Source organism: Benincasa hispida, chromosome 1, assembly GCF_027475165.1.
Source record: "Benincasa hispida cultivar pf3 chromosome 1, pf3_genome.v1.1, whole genome shotgun sequence".
Lineage (NCBI taxonomy): Eukaryota > Viridiplantae > Streptophyta > Magnoliopsida > Cucurbitales > Cucurbitaceae > Benincasa > Benincasa hispida.
In genome coordinates this window covers 56,609,813-56,617,358 of record NC_143478.1, presented here as the reverse complement: position 1 = coordinate 56,617,358, position 7,546 = coordinate 56,609,813, and the positions used below count along the sequence as shown (strand labels likewise).

Below are 7,546 nucleotides of genomic sequence, written 5' to 3'. Positions count from 1 at the left end.
AGTTGGTTTGTTTAGTTGAGATTGATATATAGTATATTGAGCATTAAACTTATTTAAATTGGTATTTGTAGGTACGTGGAGATTTTTATTGAAGATGCATCTCTCGGCAAACGTATTTAAGTTGTAGATTTTTGTTAATATTATTTTGGATTTAAGAATTGTGCATCTCCCAATATGTACTTTGTTATCATGTAATGTTTTTTTCGATTAAGAAATTGTGGATGTTCTAGAAACTCTTGTAACCGTCGGTTGTAGATTCAAACGTGTTTTCTATATATTATTAGTCTATTATGGACATTTACATCATTTTGGCAATCTTATTTTAGTTTGATTGATATATGTAAGATTCAAACAGGTATGGCATTTAGAAAAAAACAAATCTAAAAAAAGAAAATAAATAAACAGATTTAAATAGGTATATAAACCTATTTAAATTTGTTTATTTATTTAAAGAAATCCCAACGGTCTCCCGATGGTAGAGGGGTCGAACAAAGAATCCCGATGGTGACTAGACACTGTCGGGCTTTAAAGATATCCCGACAATGGCTATAGACCATTAGGGTTAAGGATATCGCCCAACGGTCCACGTCACCGTCCGGTGAAAAGTAAAACACCTGACGGCACCCGCACTGTCAAGATATATTACCTCATCCCAACGGTTCAAAGACCATCGAGCTAATAGTACAATCCCGACAGTACACCGTTGGGGGTTCTGCCTTTTTTCCCGATGACTTTCTTCAGGGTCGGGGGAAAGGCTCATCTTTCTCCATCGAGATAATTCTTTTCCCCTATGGCAGGGCTTCCAAACCGCCACGAAATATTTTCTCGACGAAGTTTCCCCAACGGTTCGGTCGACGACGTTTAATCCGTCGAGAAAGGTTATCTCAACGATGTTCTTAGTTTCTGTCGATGACCCCCAACGTCGAGATAAACCCAAATTCGTGTAGTGTATCTATAGTGTTACTAGGATAAGGCACCCAGATTTATCCATATACTATAAATTCTTTAGGTTATTACTTGAACATGATCCACCTGCATGTCAACTACATATTGTTCAAGTCTCATGAAATAACCTTAGATTTTTACTAGAATGGATAATTCATTATTGCATATTTAATAATTAAATTAAGTACTATATCAAATAACTAATTAATTACGAGGCTTTAGGGTACAAATTCTAACAATTAGTATATCAGTAGTTCTTAAAATTACATTTGTCCAAGTACATCGATTATATATCAACACACATGTTCAAAACCCGATTTGAAGTGTAACATTAGCATGTAGCAATAGTTATCAACAGTCATTCAAAATGGTTACTAACATAATGGACTGAACCATTATGAACTTATTATAATTGACTAGAAAAATAATATTCTATATTAGACGAATAAGGATTGAAATTAAGTCCCCAAGCAATGGTAAATGAACAAGCACTTCTTAATTGAATAAATATAGTATATGAGAGATACATTTGATATATCTATTGTATAACTTACATACTTTATGTTCAGTATATTACTCAATTAATATACCAAATATAAAGTATATCAGATGACGGATATATCATATATAAAGTATATCAGATATATTATTGATATACATGTTGTGTATATATGGTACACCAATAAAGATAAATTTGGAATAATAAAACGAAAATTGGTTTTTATTTTTTTATTTTATTTTATTTTTTTGCTATATTTATAAATTTTGAAAAATCGTTGGTAAATTTACAAATTTGGCAATGTTTTCTTGCTATTCTTACAAGTATCCCTGTTGTTTATGAGAGCAAATTGATTTTTTATTTTTATTCTCATTACATTATGTGATTATTAAAGTTATCCATTCATAATCATCCAATCCATATACTTAAATATATCATATTTTAAAATTTATTGTAAATTTTAACTTGTCAAAATTTTATTTCAAATTATTGATAGAACTATCTATTTAATATTTTGTTTTGATACCTTGCATGTGATTTATTATTTGATAAATGATGGATATAGTACCAGTGTCTATTGTTGATTTATCCACTGCAATATTTTTCTTGTATACTAGAATTCGGGATTTTAAATAATAATAATAATATTGAAGCATACCTTTTTCAGCACTGAAGCCTAGTTTTTGAGCCAATCAAACATTACTAGCGTTTAGTATATCCCCTAAAATATTAGGACTGCTTCTTCACTCTCATATTTGGTGAACTTAAAAAATAAGGTTTTTTCTATAATCAATTTTTAAAATTTGTTTTTTGTTTTTAGATTTTAAAAATTAACTCTAGAAATACCATGTGTATTTGTTGATTTGTATGTTTTGATGTCTACACTTTAGTAGTATTTTTAAAATCAAAACCAAAATTTGAAAACTAATTAGAAAAGGAGGTTTGAAAAAAATAAGAAAAAAACTTATTTACACAAAATAGCAAAATTTTAATCTTATTTGATAGAGACCGATAGATGCAGATAGAAGTATATCAATGTCTATTACTGGTAGAAATTTATGGAAGTCTATCACTAATTGGTGTTGACAAAAGTTTATTATTGATCGACATTGATAGAAGTCTATCAGTGTTTACCAATATTTTTTTGTTATTTTTGTAAATATTTTGACATTTTTTTCTATTTGTGAATTTTTCGATAGCAAAAGTAGTTTATGAGAACTTATTTTTGTTTTTCGAATTTAAGTAAGAATTCATATGTTTACATAGAAAGTATGAAAACCATGATCAAGAAATTTTGTGAAACACACGAAAAATATGTCGAGAAAGGACTATTTGAACACATGGTAGTTGCACATCTTAGTGTATACCATTTGAATGTTTTAGGGCAAAGGGTATAAGGTTTTTAGAGTTTTTAGGGCATATAAACCAAATAGATATAGCTAATAGTTCATCATTATCTATCGCAATCCATCATATATAGAGTGTGATATTTTGCTATTATTTGTAAATATTTTTATTCGTTTTACTATATTTAAGAATGATATATTTAAAAATGGTAACCAAAGAAGTTATGAAAATAAAATTTTTTTAAAAAAAAAAAAGAAAAAAAAAAAAGTGAGTGCGTCTATAAAATACAGAAAAAGGGAAGTAATTCCAAAAAGAAAAAGAAAAACGCGGTGAGTGCTAGAGATGCAATCCGTAAAAGACACGAAAAAGAGAGTGGTTTCCCTTTAGAAACAAACTGACGTCCATTTAGATGGACTTAAATATATATATATATATATTTCAAAAAATCATTTTTATTTAAATTATTTTGATAAAAATATATTAAAATACATTTAGAAAGATATTTTGAGTGGTTGTCAAACACTCTAATTTCTTTTAAAATGATTTATTTTTTAAATTCAATATTTGAAAATGTATTCCAAACATATCCTAAATTCAAAAAGTGATTTGCTTTAAATTATTTTATAAATTTTACCAAATTATAAAAACTGTTAAAATTTTCATATAATCACTTGAATCTCATACAAAATTAATCCCAAAACTCATCCCAAATGTCTATATAACTAATTTTAAGGGAAAAATACTTCTCTAAGTTTTGCATCTAGTTTTTATTTGATCTTTAGATTTCAAAATATTACACATTTAGTACTGAAATTTTGAGTTTAGTTTTAATTTAATCCCTAAATCTCAAAATATTATAATTTTACCCTTGAGATTTGAATTTTATTTTCATTTGGTCCATAAGCTTCAAGCCTTTATATCTACTTTAATTTTTCATTAAATACTCACTTTCAATCAATGTCTCTTAATTAAAATAAAATAATTATGAAGTAAAATTTTAAATTTAATTTTAAACATGATAAAAAATAGTAAAACTTAAATAATTATAATTATATTAATTACTATAATTTATTAATATACATTAACACTAAAGATGAAAAAAATGGGTTTTTAGTGAAAATCGAAGTTAAAATGGTAAATCTTGAAATTTATGGACCAAATTGAAACAAAATACAAATGTCAATAGTACAATTGTAATATTTTAAAACCTATGAACTAAGAAAACTTAATGACTAAATGTGTAACATTTTAAAACCTAGATACGAAATAGAAATTAGACACAAAACCAGTGATCAAAAAGATATTTTTCTCTAATTCAAATAATAAACGTTTTCATTAATTGTATCATTACAATTTATAAAATAAATAAATAAGGATTTGTTTGATAACCATTTATTTATTTTTTTTTTTTTGTTTCTCAAAATTAAGCCTAGAGACACATCCATCTCTAAAATTTCTTATTTTGTTATCTACTTTTTATCAATGATTTAAAAAACCAAGCCAAATTTTGAAGAAAAAAAAAGTAACTTTTAAAAACTTATTCTTGTTTTTTGAATTTGGCAAAGAATTCGAGTATTGTACTTAAAAAGATGTAAATCATTGTAAGAGATAGGAAATAGACTTAATTTTCAAAAATAAAAAATAATAAAATAATAAAATAGTTACCAACAATGAAAGATATATTTATTTTTAATTTAATTGAAATGTGGGCTTTTTATGTTAAAATTAATATATCATAACTTGAAGGGAAAGATACTGATCGTGGCATATACATATATGTGTGTTTCAATATGTATAACATTTTGAAATATAAGAATCTATCTTCCTTCCAAGTCCTTAAGTTGAGAGAAAACGATCCCCGACATTCCTTTATTATACACAAAACTTGAATTGTTGTTGCTGGTTGTGCTCATTTGAATATTGTTACTCGACATCCCTCCTCCAAAGAGCCAATCATCAACATTGTCGAGGCCACTAAGCTCAACATTTTCATCGTTCGAACTCTCTTGTAATTGGGATGCAAACTCTAGGCCTCGCATCACATCATTCATTGATGGTCTTTTGACTCCCTCTTCTTCAATGCAACTCACCACAATTTGAATGAATTTTCTAAAGCATTCAAATCTAATTTCATCTTTGATTTTTGGGTCAATGATTTAAGTAATAGTCTTTTCGCGAACGTTTCGTTTGACCCATTCAGCTAATAAAATATGCATTTTGTCAGCAGTGCATATCAGTGGAGGACAAGCACACAATACTTCACACAGAACTACCCCAAACGAATATACATCTGATTTTTCAGACAATTGGAGGCGTCGACAGTACTCTGGGTCCAGATAACCAAAGCTACATTTTACCATTGTGGTGACATAATCTTTGAATATGGTGGTGGCTCCAACTTTCGATAATCCAAAATCAGAAACTCTTGCAACCCATTTATCATCTAGTAAGATATTAGTGGTTTTAACATCACGGTGGATGATGGTATGCTTGGCACCCGTATGTAGGTATTGCAACCCTTTTGCTGCCCCAATACAGATTTGGAGGCGTTGCTTCCACGAGAGAGGTTGTCGTTCATCAATATTGTTGCCATAAAGATGACTTTGGAGGGTTCCATATGACATGTAATCGTAAACTAGAATCATTTCATTGTCTTCGTTACAGTACCCGATCAGGGAAACAAGATGGAGATGACGGAGTTACGAAAGCATCTCGATCTCTGTTCTAAACTCCTGAGCTCCCTGTTTTGATCCTGCCTTCAACCGTTTGATAGCAACTTGGGTGGCTCCATCATCTATATACCCTTTATACACATTGCCGAAACCGCTGATGCCGACGATGAAAATGTCGTCAAAATTGTTGGTGGCCACTCTCATCTGTGCAAGCGAGAAGTAACGACATAATTCAGATGGAAGTTTTGAGGTGCGAGTCTTGATTCTGTTCCTCGACAATTGGGAAGTTCCATCAGAATCGGAGCTTTGATCTTTAAATTTTTTGCAGCGCCAAAATACAAAGAAACCCAAAACTAAGATGACAACCACAAGGGGCACTACAATGGCTATTGTTTTAATTTTTGAACTCTTCGACTGCGAGATTGGCCATTGAGGAAGATTGCTTGGGATGGGGGAATCGGTTAATTTGAAGATTTCAATAGCATTCAAGATGACATTGGTGAATCTAGTCTTACTATCATCTGGATTTGCTTGGAGTTTCACAGAGAGATTTACCTTCCCCTGTTCGTCGCTATTAGGCATAAGCAAAATGTAATCCTTTCGATATGGAATTCCTCTTCCACCAGCCCACTGAATCACATCCGCGGACTCCTCGGCCATCATGTCTGCGATGTGAATCAAGAACACTCTGTCACCTGGGTCGGCGACTCCATCCTCAAACTCACAGAAATGAAGTCGAAGTATGTAATAGAACCCAGGATCTACAGGGTACGCCCATGTGAGGTTGTAGCTCTTGTTAAGCGTAGCATTTGGTCCCATTGTTCGAGCAGTGCGATAGACATCTCCCGGCGCTGTATATGGCGGTATTTTACTATAATTAAGTTGGATAGATAAGTTAGCAGCTCGAGCATCGTATAGAAAGTTGGTTGAAAGTTGTTCTTATTAATGTCAAATTATAGAAAGTTACTATAATTTGCTATCTACTAAAAGTGTTCTTATTAATGTCAAATTACTATAAAGGAATTTGTCATGACAGTCACCAGAGATGGTGGTTGAAAGTTGGTTGGCAATGGTCGGAAAAGGTGTTCGTCGAAAGTTGGCTGATGATAGTTACTGGAGATGGTGGTCGGAAGTTGACAGATGACAGTCTCGGGAGGTGATGGCTAGAAGTTAGCCGTCGTGTAATTTTTGGGTGAACGAAGATGATGGAAAAAAAACGAGTTTTGTTTGTGTGAGAATAATTTGAAGGAAGAAAACAATTGAAAAGAGAGACCAGAAGAGGTTTTCTACCGGAGAATCATCAGCACACACTCTCTCTACCAATAGATTAAAGGATAATAAGACATTTTATCAGGCGGAAATTTCTTCCAAATTATTGGTTTTGAATTGTTCCATATTTAATTTACTTCAAATGATACGATAGAAAAGAGCTCGAAGACTTTTCAACTTAGATCCGTCATTATCAAATATTGTCTTTGGAAGAAGACTCGCCACCATCACTTACACCAAATTTTAATTAAGACCTCATTTACTCACTCATAATGAAAAATGGTTTAAACATAATGGATTTTCGTTGATAAATCAATTGTAATGGAACTCAATCATAAAACTAATTAGATTGCTTTTAAATATATCTACTTAACCATTTTGTAAATGTAATAACTATTTTGTAAATATAATTTGATTATGATTAAGGTTATTTACTTAACTGTTTTCCAACAAAATTTTTATTTTATTTTATCTAGCAAATAACATCCCAAAATTTTAGATTTTTTATGGATAATTTTTCGAACAAATAATATCCCACATTTTTTAATTTTTTTGAAGTTTTTTAACATAGCCAATAAAATCCCAAAATTTTGGATTTTTTTTAAATTTCTTGTTCATAACATTATCAAGCAAATAGCATACCAGCATCCGATAGTGTTACCAGAATAAGGTACCTAACTTCATTCATATACTATAGATCATTTTAACTATTTACTCGAACTAGATCCACTTTTATGTCTCCACAAAAAGTTCAAGTACTCAAATAATAGTTATGGGTATTTTAGGTTATTGGATTTCTAAAACGAAATAAGCA

At 30.4% G+C, this 7,546-nt stretch overlaps 2 pseudogenes across 1 annotated transcript; both read right to left on the bottom strand.

Annotated features, from left to right (window-relative positions):
- Window positions 1-4,452: 4,452 nt before the first annotated feature.
- On the bottom strand, window positions 4,453-6,849 carry LOC120077959 (receptor-like protein kinase FERONIA pseudogene; annotated as a pseudogene). The gene has a single exon (XR_016524052.1). The product of XR_016524052.1 is annotated as a receptor-like protein kinase FERONIA pseudogene (transcript).
- LOC150038563 (receptor-like protein kinase FERONIA pseudogene) lies at window positions 4,948-5,415 on the bottom strand (annotated as a pseudogene).
- Window positions 6,850-7,546: the final 697 nt, after the last annotated feature.